This window comes from Pteropus vampyrus, unplaced genomic scaffold (assembly GCF_000151845.1).
Source record: "Pteropus vampyrus isolate Shadow unplaced genomic scaffold, Pvam_2.0 Scaffold81, whole genome shotgun sequence".
NCBI classification, from domain to species: Eukaryota; Metazoa; Chordata; class Mammalia; order Chiroptera; family Pteropodidae; genus Pteropus; species Pteropus vampyrus.
The window spans coordinates 5,900,144-5,913,964 of record NW_011888862.1 but is presented as its reverse complement, the minus strand read 5'-3'; the positions used below and the strand labels follow the sequence as shown (position 1 = coordinate 5,913,964).

General features: G+C 40.4%; 1 non-coding gene across 1 annotated transcript; it reads left to right on the top strand.

Annotated features, from left to right (window-relative positions):
• Positions 1-4,195: 4,195 nt before the first annotated feature.
• LOC111741697 lies at positions 4,196-4,314 on the top strand. The gene has a single exon (XR_002781064.1). It is a non-coding gene; the product is annotated as a 5S ribosomal RNA (ribosomal RNA).
• Positions 4,315-13,821: the final 9,507 nt, after the last annotated feature.

The window sequence follows — 13,821 nt, the reverse complement described above, 5'->3', positions numbered from 1 at the left end:
TAAATGGTAATGGTACAACAATGACACGTTAGTAAATCTAATAAGAAAACCAAAGAATAAAGTATATTATGTGGGTGTAGAAAAGTTATCCTCATGGGAAGCTCACTGAGTTAATAATATATGATATTTAATTAGACGGGCTATAACAAACAAACAAGAAAACCAATATCTAGCCAATCAGCAATAATGGGCACGAGTCTCGTTCTTTGGAAAAAACCATTACGCCCTTCCGATCAACGTGACTAACAAATCTACCTGCAGAAATGGTATCTTATCTTGGAAAATGATGCTGCTGATGTGACTTAAGTATTTGGGGGTCAGGATATTTGACTCAGTGCCTCCACGTCAATACAACCAAATACTAGAGCCATTTTTTTTTTTACGAATGGGGAACAGAAAGGCACAAAAAGGTCAACACACTAATTCAAGCCCAGCATGACCACTCAGAGAAAGAACTCTGTAAATGAAAATCCAGAACTCTCGGCATAAAGGCACTTTACTGGATAGGACAGCCTTTAAATTGTGCAACGAGATGACCCTTGGTGGGAAGGGTGATTTTGTCAGCAGGAGATTTTGAAATAAAAAACGTAACTGAAATTTACTTATGTGGTCCTTTTCATATTTGCATATGAACTACAGGGCTCCTGGGATCAAACATGAGACAACCAAGCAGCCAAGCCTCTTAAATTATTTTTCCGAAGGTGTTTTCTTTCTCCACCTCAACTGTAAAGATCCAGGAATAACAGCCCAGTGCACAAAGTAGACATTTTTATTTCTATCCTGTCTCAGTGGTCTCATAATGGGTTCAATAAGAGTTTGGAAATAATGAAAGCTTCTCCATGGAGAAACACAAGACTCACTGTGAGGAACGAAAGCACCTAGGAGTCTCCTATAGTAACAGCAACACCAGCAGAAACATTGCAGGAGTACGAATTTCCTACTTAAGAGAAAAAGAATTTAAAAGGTAACCATGCTACACATTCACTAGTGTACAGATGGGCACTAAGACAAAAATACAGTTGTCCAAGAATTCTGTTGAAAAAAAGTGGTAAGTAAGTATCTGGATTACAGGCTCATTTCGACCTGTTTTGAGACATGTTTAAAGTATTTCCTACTGACTTTCGGGAGAACTTCATCCCTGGTTGCTAGGAAAGTCATAATAAAAGCATGAAGAAAGTGAAAAAGACCCCAAAAAAAGGAATTTGAGTTTTTAAAATTATTTTCCATTTTATTTTAAATTTGACTTTATTTGCTCTTGGGAAACAAGGATTCATTTTGAACCACTCATAGGTCTTGTGTAGTTTTGCTACAGTGGCAAACACTATCATTTGCTTACCCTTTCTTCTTTTCTAATAGAATCTCAATTTTGTTCCAGGTGGCTATGGGGCCAGCCAATCTACTCACCATCCTAGACTCCCTAGCATTCAAGGTTGGTCAGATGTTGCAATTCTGGATAAAGATGTCTACATGGACATCTGCTAGAGATTTCTAGGAATGTTTTTGCTTTCCCAATACGGTTGCTGTGCCTTTCTGCTTCTTCCTTCTTTGGCCCTGGAGAATGGACTCAAGACTGAGATGGAAGGGCAGTCCTATGCCTGTGACATTCATAAGGATGGAAGCCTCGTGCAGAGGGATAAGGCTCCTGGAATATGAGAAAGCAGAGTGCTGCCCCAGACCTGGAACCCCCTCTTCCAGACTTCTTGTATTGTGAGAAAAATAACCCCTTATTTGGGTCGGCTACTATAGATGTAGTCAGATGCAGTACGTAGTTTCCAAAAAAAAGTCAAGGAGACAACATCTCCAGGACTTGGCGATACATGTGATACACGCATGAGAGAGAAAAGAAGAAAGCCAATTCATAGGTCCCAAGATTTATTAGTAATTCACTGGAGTACGAAATGTGAGAAAAGATCCAGAGGTCTGTGAGGGTTAAGAGCTAAGGTATAAGAAACTGAGAATGAAACCAACCTCCAATCCAGACAAAGATCAGGGCAGAGGAGGGACCTTAGCTAAGAAATGCAATGGCCCTCAAAGTGGTCCCCAACCTAGGCATGCAGATCTTGAGGGAGAGTGGACAGAAGACAGCAGGAGACTGCAGAAGTACTCATTGACCAACACACTGAAGGAAAGGTCCTGCTGGGGAAAAGGTATGTATTCTGGGTGAGAACGGCTCCAACAATAAACATTTCCAAAAGGCAAAAAGCAGAGTTGGAAGAAGGAGGGGATTCCATAGACAGGAGCAGACTTGAGGGCCAGGTAGCAAGGACAGGAACTGGAATGTGCTTCTAAGAGTCCCCCTGTGAAAGATTAAACTCCTTGAGGGTTCCTGAGGTTTCTCATTCTTTCCTTTGAAAAAAACATGTGGTTTTTCCCCTTTGAGGCTCCTGAAATTTTGAGCACAGACTGACAGATCTGCATAACTTTCTGGCTGTGTTAGGGAGGAAAGTGAGAGTTGAGACTCCCAATTGCTCCTAAAGCTCCCAGAGGTCCTTGTAGAGGGAACCGCAACTTACCAAGTAAGGTCCTCCCAAATTCCAGACCTCCACCCACAGTGAAGTTTGTAGCGCCCCCTGCTGGACTCTTGAGTACACACAACTCAGGAAAGCCAAGTAATGCAGGTGGACAACTTGAGAATGGACTAGGATTCAATCTTTCTCTTTTCCAAATACTGTGGGGAAGCAACCTTACAAGTGAGATGGAAACTTCCATTTGATTTACAGAGGCAAAACACCAGGCACAGTGCCTGGCTGAGAGTTGGCACTCAGTAATTGGCAGCCATTATGATGATTATGATCATTGAGATTCAGTTGCTATAGATATCCTGTGGCCTTAAATGATTTGAGAATGATCCACAGAATAAGAAGTTCCACAGGCTCAGAACAAGTAGATTGTAATGTGGAGAGTTTGAGGGCATAGACAATAATCCAGCTCCATATCTATCCTTAGCCTTTCTTCTCAGCAAGTATATGTTGGCCAACTGATACTCATGAGCATCACACTCAGAGTATAAGTCTGAACACTTCTGAGTGCTGTGCTTCTTGCTCCAGAAAAGCTCATTACTTTTACTGTAGCCCCTTTGGTGCTGTTTCCCAAAGGGTCAGCAGGTGTTTTGGAAGGCCTACCATGAATCATGTTAGAGGCCTGAGGAGGCCAGAACGTGCTTGCAGGAGGAGAGAGAAAAATCAGAGTCAAGTAGGGCCAAGGTGTGGGATGGGAGTGGAGAAGAAAGGAGGATAGGGCCAGACAGGGTCCCAACAGGAAACAGATGGCACATTCCAGTGAGGATGGTTTGAAGAGGTTTCTTTTACAAAGGGACTAATTATGCAATGGCAGTGTGTGGGAAAATGCAGGGCAAGTAGCAGCAGAGCTGTTACCACCCCTAGGCCTAAAGGGATGACAGGAGAGAGAAGCTGCCAGAAGGAGAGAGGCACATAGGCTCCCTTGAAAGAAACAGTAACCTTAGGTCAAGGAACAGAGTCAGCCCAACGAGGAAACTGAGCAGAATAAATATCTGGACCTTACTGTCCTCCTACTCTCTGATTTACTTCCAGAATTCTCCATAGTTTGAACCCAACTGGAAGCCCGTGGACGAGGGAACCCTGCTGACATCATCTACACAGATCAAGTACCCCAGCCACAGAGCAAGCTGGAGAAGGGTGGAGAAGGGCGAATAGAAGATATCCGGCACAGTAGAGGAGGGACTTCTAAGGAGTGGTATTGGTGTGGTTTTTTTTGTTTTTTGTTTGTTTTGTTTTGTCAAGAGATAAGACCACATGCCCATTAGCAGAAGGATAGGCTGACTATAATTATCCCAGAAATGATGAAGGGATTATGTTCACCATCCAAACTCTCTCTTTGCTCATTTTGGAAAGTCATGTCCAGAAGTAGGGGTAGGAAGAGAAAACCCTAGCAAAGAAATAGAGTTTTCCTTGTGGCCGCCAACAGGACCACAGAGAACTAGAAAGAGATATGATGAGAGGATAGAAAAAGAGAGTTGGGGAGAGCAGAAGTGCTCATAAAGGAAAACAAACCTTTGGTAGTCAAAAAATAGCACAAAGTAGAAAGCGACTATACAAAATGCGGTCGGGGGTCATTAATAAAGGGCTTTAGCCCAGAAATCAGGGGTGAGGTGGGGGTCAGGGAATGGAGTCCAGTTGAGATATCACATTTTTCATAGTCCAAGATTTCACTTTCTGTCTATGGCCATGCCACCCTGAATGCGCCCAATCTCGTCTGATCTTGGAAGCTAAGCAGGGTCGGGCCTGGTTAGTACTTGGATGGGAGACCACCTAGGAAGACCAGGTGCTGTAGGTGTTTAAAAAAAGATTCCACTTTCTTCTATTTTCACCCAGCATCATCCTGGAAGTCATATAGACCTTTCCCTAACACCACAGCCCATGGTGTGTGTGTGTGCGTGTGTGTGTGTGTGTGTGTGTGTGTGTGTGTGTGCATGTGTTTTCACTTGTCACCAAATGATCAGCATTCAATGAAACGCTTCTATTTTGGGGGCATTACCATTCTAAAACAAGATGCAGAAAAGCAGAGAGAGGCAGCTAGGGGCTGCATTTAATCTTCTCTAATATCGCAGTGCAAAGGAAACTGGGGAATGAAAACATAGTCATTTAGAAAATGGTTGATGAGTCACTGATTGGCACCGGGTGGAGAAAAAGAGAAGTCATTATTCATTCAGAGTACGGCTGGTCTTTTAAAAATAGGCTCCTCACTCTGCTGGAGGGGGTGTCTGGGCTTTAGAGACTGAGAGGATGATGGCAGAGGGCAAGGGCTGGGATGGAAACCACCCAACGCAGACAAGGCCCTCATCCTCCATCTAGATGTATCTCAACCCTTGAAAACCCTCCAGCTTTAAGAAGCAGAAAGACAGCTTAATTCCGCCTTGTTCTTCCTGCATGTCTTTCTTGAGGCCTTAATAATACTTTTTGGGAAACTTCAGCTTCAGGGGAACCAGGCCAAGTAGAAAAGACGGCACTTTTTGTGACCACAATTTTGCCAACAGACCCAACACTCTATTACTCACAGAGTTCCTTTTCCAGGTCCTGGACTAGCAGGTCTCTCTTCATCTCCCTGCTTTTGACCTCTTTGTTGTTCGTTAACTGTTCTATAATTGAGTTGGTCGGGGTGAGGGGATTTAAATTTGTCAAATTAGAACATGGTGAAATGTTTCCCGGAGGAGGAAAATTAAGTTCCTAGGTAAGCAGAGGCTAAGGATTGCCTGGGAATATTGTCTCTGTATGTGTTATAGGAAAACAAAACAAAATAAAAATCTTGCCTGCTAAGGGTTTTGCCTTTCCCTGAGAGTTCTTGGGCCTCAATGTATAGATCTGGGCAATGGGTGAGACACTGAACTGGAAAGAGCTTGATTGCTTTACGATGGGAAGGGCAGAGAAAAAAATGGATCTAGGTGAGAGATGGCAAAGGAGAGAAAGCCTAAGGACCTTTTGAGAATCAGGAAAAAGAGGGGCAACTATGGGGTTGTGATGAAATGGGATTTGGGAGAGAAAGATGAGCGAAGAAGAACTTGGCTTTGGGTTACGAATGGGATTGCTTCTTTACATTTTGTTGATACTACAAGGAAAAATTAAATACTTTTTCAATAATTTGGGGTTGTTGAAGTGGTGTTTCTTCTGAATGCAGCACCGAGCTGAGATGGAAACAGGGTGGCTTGGATTTATGCAGAATACAAGCTAGGCTTGCATCCCATCTATGCATATGCATGTACCCCCACCCCCATGTACAACTTTCACAGCATACCTACAGCTTTCTTGTATTATATTTCGGCTTGTCATTTGTTTAATTAGTTGTCCTTGATCATACTGGGATAAATTTACCTACCCCAAGTGGCAACAAAAGAGTAAAGTCTGATGCTAGATCTAATTTCAGAAAATTAGGTAGATCTGCAAGGCCCAAATTTATCTCAGCTTCGAAGTCTATCCTGAATATTCAATTCTGAATATCCAGAATCTTCCAAATTTCAGTCCAAATTTTATGTTCTTTGAGAAACTGCTAAGGTGCTGGAGGTAAAAGAAAGTCTCAGTAGCCAGCAGACTGTTGAGGAATGTTCCCATTTTGTTGGGAGCCTGCAACTACAGTTATTTCTTATACAACATTATTTTAAACATTATTGAATGTATGATATACAATTTCACTCTTACATATGTATTATTTACCAGAATAAATAATTTGCATTTTAATTTTGTGTGCTCCTTTTAGTCCTTCATAATCCTAAAAATGACTTTTAGGCATACACACTCTCCTTTTGTTCAACCAAGATGTAACTTTTCTAGGAAAAAAAATAGTAAAGCAATATACTAAAAGAATTATACATCATAATCCAGGAGGATTTATTGCAGGATTGTAAGGTCTCAATAAATGCCTAAGGCATTTGATAAGACATAATACCCATTCCTGCTTAATAATTCTTAGTCAACTAAGAATATAAGGACACTTCCTTAACAAGATAAAGAATCGTAAACCAACAGCCAACAACATGTGTAATGTTTCAACAAACAACAAAAAAGCTAGAAGCATTTCCATTAAAGTAAGGACTCTTGATATCACCATTGTTGTTCCATTGCTGTCTAGTATTGCCTTGTAGGTTCTAGCCACTATAAGATGTTAAATAGCATCAGGTGGAAAAACTTGTCACCATTCCTACATGATGTACTTGTTTGTCTGAAGAAGCCAAAAGAATCTAATGAAAAACCAATGGCCTAAATAATCAAATTCATTAAGGTAGGCCAGTTATAAAGCAAATACACAAAACTCATTTATATCATCTTTTCTATAAATTAGCAATCTCCAGTTAGAAAATACATTGAGAAAAGATTGCACTTTTAGTATTAACATGTATTTTTAAAAATTTCACTGTGTGCAAGGTGTTCCATCTGTGACTTCCAGCAACAGACATGATCACTTTATTTAGTATTTACTATATTCCAATTGCTGAACTGAGGTCAAGCTTCTCAAAGTGTATATTATAGAGAAAAAGCTAGCACATCCATGGATATCACTGCTTAGGATAGGACTTAGGAAGTCTCCTTTTTAAACTAAATGTATTTCAGTTGATAGAATGGGGACTTAAGTGGGGAAATGGGCAAATGCTAAGAGGCAATGTGCTGGATTGGTTCCACTTGCTCCTCCTCACTCACCTATTTTCTCCCCTCTTCCTCCCTGGGAAGCTGGTCTTTTGGCTCACATCACAGGCTCCCTTGCTTCTGGCTGGAGTCAGCGAAAGGGGAGCTCCTGCTGGAGGTGGGGGTGGGGGGAGGAGAGTGAACTTCTTCAGTATCCAGCTTCCTCTCCAGCAAGAGTTGCTGCAGGTTGACTAGAGCATGGTCTTGTAGCCTTCTCTAAACAACTCACAAGTTTTGTCTACGCTTTCTCCTCTTGCCCTTTTCAGGACTTGCATGGTAACAGCCACTGCAATTGCTAGCCTTGAGTCCTGCACCATCCCTTAGCTGGCTTCTTTGAACCCTGCCCACAATTTTGTAACAGATCCCTTTACTAAACTTTCCCAAAATTACACTGACTGATATGGTGATATGTGAGTGACTCAGGTTTGGGAAGTCAAACTATGCTATTAAGTCATCATAACAACCTTTTAAGATGAGTATCATTATCCCCATTTGACACAGGAGGAAAGTGCAGCTTAGAGAGTCTAGGTAGCTTAGGCAAAGTCATCAAACTATTAAACGGCAGTGGTGGACAGATGGGAAATCTGGGTTCTGTCTGTTGCTTTAACACTTCACCATACATCCTCTCAGGTAAACCCAAAGCTGTCGGACCTTGCTGCTAACCCATCACCTCCTTGTATTTTCTCCAAGTAAAATACAATAGTGACTCTGGCCAGCTGTGATCTAACTCCTCAGGTTTCTTCCAGCCAAATGCTTCAGAAGGCTCTGTTCTGAGAATTGGTTGGTTATGTATCCTTGCAAACAACTAGCTAGTGGTTTGGGGGTTCAGAGAAGAAAAGGGGCCCATACTAATCTTTAGGATCCCACAGAATTGAAATTGCTGTAGTTATCTATGTCCCATTTTAAGTGATAAAAATAAAACATAATTAGTCCACATCCACCCAAGAATGGCAGACTCCTGAGGTGATACCAGCCCTTCTGAACCCACGAGGGGTCTCATAAAATTTAAGCCAACTAATAATGACTCATGTTGTTCTCTATTCATCCATGGATTTAAAGGTTTTATAAACAATACTACACTTTATATAATCATTTGGGGGAGGGATGTGGACTTACACTTTACTCTTTAGATAGAGGGAGATTAAAATTTTTAAATAATTTGACTTTTTACAGAGGAAAAATGTGGGTGATCTTAGTCTTTTATTTAGTGTTTGCTTTTGCTTTCTTTCGGGAATCCAGCTATCCTTATAGATTCCAATATCTAATTTTTTTTTCAAATAAAAATGTTTTCAGTATTTACTAACAGTGTAATATTCAAATTCTCTGATGGTCCTTAGAAGGAAGTATAACATTTTGGTAAGAGCTTGAATTTAGGCATCAGCAGCCCTGAGACTTACTACCCACCTGTGTTATCTTAGGCAAGTTTCTTAACTTCTCTGTGTTTCAGGTTCCTCATGCGTAAAATGAGAATAATAATAGTACTTACTTCACAGAGTTATTGGGAGAAGTAAATGAGCCAATTCATGTAAACCTTTGAAGATGATACTTAATATATAGTAAACACTCAATAATTGCTAATTATTATTATTACTATGTTGAGGCTTCTATGATAGGCACTGAAGATGATCAAAGATAAAAGAATCTCTGCATGCAAGTGGATTATAATTTTATAAAGAATGATGAGCATAAATAACTATACTACAAGGCAGAACTAATGGATGGTCTGATAGAAATAAAGATTGTCATAGCAATACAGAAGATGGAGAAATTATTTCCAGCCTTATATTCTATAGAAGGATGCATGATGGAGTGCCATTTGGATTGACTCTGAAGATGGTTGGGACTTTGACAAATCAGGAAGGAAGGGAATCCTAGGCAGAAGAAACAATGGGGAAAGGTCCAGAGGAAAGGAGATCAAAGCTATATTCAAGGAAGAGCTTAGCTTAGCTTAGCTTAGCTGGAGCAAAATATGCATTAGGGAGGAGGGGAGAACGAGGGACTGGAAGAGTGGACAGAGACTGGAAGGATTGCCAGGAGGAAATAGGACAGAAGATTGGCTGCAGGAGAGTGGGCATGTAGGCATGTAAGAAACTGAAGTCAAGACTGAAAAGAATGGAATGGAGTCAGAACTCTGGCTGTCCTACTACTGACTTTCTATTCATTGGGCCATGAGACCTCTAGAATCAGTTTCTTCATTTAGAAATGGGTAGCATTGGACCAGATGATTGCCAATGCCCTTTCCATCTACATCACTGGGAGCCTATGAAGCCAAGGTGGTTAGTGGGCCATATCTGCAGCCTGAGTCAAAATCCAGTAATGAAGTGGCAGGACCAAACTCATGCTGACACTGCCTGTAGTTCAGTGACCATGTCAGCTGTTCTTCATGAAGCCTCAAACTCAGGCCAGGGCACCCTACCTTGTATCCAGTTTGAAAGGGGTACATCCTCTGGTATCAGAATTGTACATCTTTCCTAAGAGAGCTAAAAGTTTCCCTCCATGAAACAGGATAAGGACACTTTACAGAAAGAGGACCTCCTCATCATCTATCTTGGGGCAAAAGCAAAGACTACATGGAGACTTGTTCATCTAACATAACAATAGCATTTGAGAGGCTTCCAATTTTGGTAATGGGAAAGTAGTAATTCAAACCAGCACTCCCACGGAATACAGATTTAAAAAGCTGAATGAAATCTGTATCAACCAAAGTCTAGCTGGGAGACAGAAATGACACTAGTTATTTTAACAAAGAGAATTTCAATATAAAGAATTGTTAACTAAATATAAAGTTGTTAATTAGGTAACTGAAAAGGCAAACAAAGAACACTGAAGTTATCACAGAGGTAGCACCTAGTAGTGGCAGCTACCACTCCTGGGGCTGGGGAACAAAGGAAAGAGTTCAAAATTATCAAAATGTAGCAGTCCCCAATCTGTGGGGCTGGGACCTAGACCTCTGAAGGTGTGGCATGAGCCAGTGGTGCTATTGTTTCTTGTGTGAGGGGATGGGGTGACAATGAAGTAGATCTGGAGTGTCAGAAAACTGCAAACTGGATTTAGCTGCTACAAGAAGGTACTACTACAGCCAAGGAGCTATGCTTCTGGTATGATCCTCATTGGAACAAGAAGCAAACAGAAAGGAGAATGTCCTTCCTTCCTTCCATAGCCTTCTAGTCTACTCTACTGCCTATTAGGCAAAGCCTAATAGGTAGCCAGCTTGAAAAACAGAAATGGGTTTGCACAGAAAGTGTTGAGTATATTTACATTGTTATGAAACAGGTCTTCAGAACTTTTTCATCTTGCAGACTGAAACCCTATACTCATTGAACAACAAGTTCCCTTCGCCTTACTTCTCCAAGACCCAAGTAACCACCATTCTACTTTCTATATCTATGAATTTGACTACTTTTGATGCCTCATATAAGTGGAATCACACAGTATTTGTCCTTTTGTGACTGGTTTATTTCACTTAGCATGTCTTCAAGGTTTAGCCATATTGTAGCATGTGATAGGATTTCCTTCCTTTTTAAGTCTGTATAGTATTCCATTGTATGTATACACCATATTTTATTTATCCATTCATCTATTGTTAGATATCTCGGTTGCTTCCACCTCTTGACTATTATGAATAGTGCATACATGGGTATGCAAATATCTCTATGAGGCCTTGCTTTCAATTCTTTCAGAAATAAATCCAGAAGTGTAATTTCTGGGTCATATGATAGTTCTATTTTTAATTTTTTGAGTAACCACCATACTGGTTTTCATAGTGGTTGTACCATTTTACAATCCCCCTAATAGTGCACAAGGGTTCCAACTTCTCCACATCTCCACCAACACTTGTATTTTCTATTTTTGGGGTAGTAGCTATCCTAATGGGTGTGAGCTGATATCTCATTGTGGTTTAGATTTGCATTTCTCAGATGATTAGTGATGTTGAGCATCTTTTCATATGCTTATTGGTCATCTGTATATCATCTTTGGAGAAATGTATATCCAAGTCCTTTGCCCATTTTTTAATTGGGTTATTTGATTTTTGTTTGTTTGTTTTTGAGTAATAGGAGTTCTTTATATATTCTGGATATTAACCTCTTATCAAATATGTAATTTGCAATGTTTTCTCCTATTCTGTAAATTGACTTTTCATTTTGTTGATTATGTACTTTGATGAACAAAAGTTAAGTTTTATGTAGTCCAATTTATCTATTTTTGCTTTTGTTACTCGTGATTTGCTATCTAAGAAATCATTGCCAAATCCAATGTCATGAAGCTTTTCCTTTATGTTTTCTTCTAAGAGTTTTATCATTTTGTATGTCACCAGCCCATAAACTTACCAGTTGTGCATGGCCTTAGAATGCAATAAGAGGCCCAAGGGCACCAGGGACAGCTGCAACAAGAACGCATGGGGTCCAGACACTAGCAGTGAGAACGGTACAGTAAAGAAGGCAGTGGATGACACATTGGGACATGAACACCAGCTCCAACACCCAGGTGCTGAGGCTGCCATGGCTACCATCATTTTCATGCTCCTCCAAGAGTCAGTTTTATGTGTAAAACAATGATATAATGAAACTTCAAGAGTCTCTCTAGCTCTAAACAGCCTCTCATGCATTCATTCAATCTATACTTATGCGTCATCTATATAGGGACATGGTTCTAAGCACCTTGCATGTGCTAACTGTTCATCCTCAGGATGCACTAATTGAGCATCTACTATGTGGCAGCAAAACTGTAGGCAGTAGGAATTAAAGATAAGTGAGATACACTCCTTATGCTTAAAGAATTTACCATCTAGCCAAAGTCACAAGGGTTTGTTGTCATTTCCATATTTCTCCTTCTCCCTCTCTTTCTTATAATCTGGCTCTTCTTTTTCTCTGACTGATCTTCCGTACAGCTCAACATATGTCACACTGTCAACATATGGCAAACTTTGCAAACAGATAAACAGTGGCACATATGCAACCATATATTTCTGGCACGCAGATGCCCCAGTCTGGCTTCGTCAGTCTCAGCAGAAAACATTTGGTAAGTCTCTCTCAGAAATTCCAGAATGCACTAGCCGCCCATGTATCCTCTAACGAGTGGTTAAAATAAGTTGTTCCTTGTCTTCTTTAGTGCAAAAGCCAGAACACTGTCTCCCCATCCTTTCGATTCAGAGGCATTTAATACCAAAGGCTCTGTCCTCACTCTCAACTATTTGAGATGTTCTGACCAGAGATCAAGTTACTCATTAATGATTCTTTTGTTTTTCCATTTGGCAGTGACTCATTATCTCCTCTGCAGAAGTGGATCAACCCTACTAGGACATGGATGGGCTGTACTCTTGAGAGTCTTAGGTCTTTTGTCTGCTTAAAAATAAAAACAAGTATATGTAGAAGACACTGTAAATGCCCCCACTCTTGTCCTTCAACACTCACTGTTTCCGTGCATGTCAGCCTGAATGCCTGAATCTATATATTTTTTTTTGTCTGATGGATTTCTCTGCTCCATGGACATGGTAGACCCATGGTGACCTGTTTCCCCTCTTTCTCCCAGCATCCCTCAACCAACGATTGATGAGAAATGATGTATAAATGCCTAGCTCTTTCACTCTTCAGTAAGATAATTCTAAAGGTGTGAATCCCAGAGTTTGCACTGGGAAACTTGCTTGACAGTGTACCCTACTTGATTCCTTCCTTTTCCTCTCTCTTCTCCAATGTTTCCTGGAATTAGCCCCATAAACAAAGTGCTTGCATTGAATCCTTGTGTCAGGGTCTTCTTTTGGGAGTACAAAATAAGACAATTTGTAATTCAACTTTGATAAAAAGATAATCAATGATAACACAGGATCTTCTCAATCTTGGACTTTCGATTGGTGGCCTAGGGGGCAATCTGCACTGCAAAAATGTTCATGGATGTCAACAAAAGCAGCCGCAGATCCACAGCTGTTGGAAATACTGTGCCCAAATTCTACTTGGTCACTCGATCTGGTGAGAATTTGTCCTAGCTGCTAAGCAGAATTATACTGCTGTGGCCATGTGGAAATGGGAATAGATAAGAATCAGAAAATTAGATTCTTCCACTTTTCCTACTCCTGTATGGCATCTTGCCTCCTTCCTCTTAAGATCATATTTTGTTCCTTTTCTTTGCAAAAACTAAAATGTACACAAACAATAAGGTAAAGGAAAACGGCAATCGAAGAAGAAAGTGAACATGACTGGTTGTTCGAATAGGTCATCAGAAGCTCAACAGCTCATCAAAATTTGAGTTAACATTTAACTAATAAGAACTCAGGTTAGGTCCAAGGAGTCAAAAATCATCTAACAAAGGTAACTCAGGACACAAAGTTTAAAGAGTATCTCTATACTATTGCCCTTTAAGTAGCTACCTCAAAATTTTCAGGGAAATCCCAGTGACAAAATTTGATTTGTTTTAAATTGAATATCAGGAAGAAGAAAACGAAAGTTTGAGATGAGAGTGAAGCCCATTACATCTCAACCCTTGGTCCATTCAGTAACCTCTAGGCCAGTGCTGTCCAACAGAACTTTCTGAGATGATGGAATGTTCTAGAACTACACTGTCCAATACAATAGCCACTAGCCATACGTAGCTATTGAGTACTTGCAATGTGGGTAGTGCATTCGATATATATTATAGTTATTTAAATAATTCATATGTTAAATTATTATATTTGTTA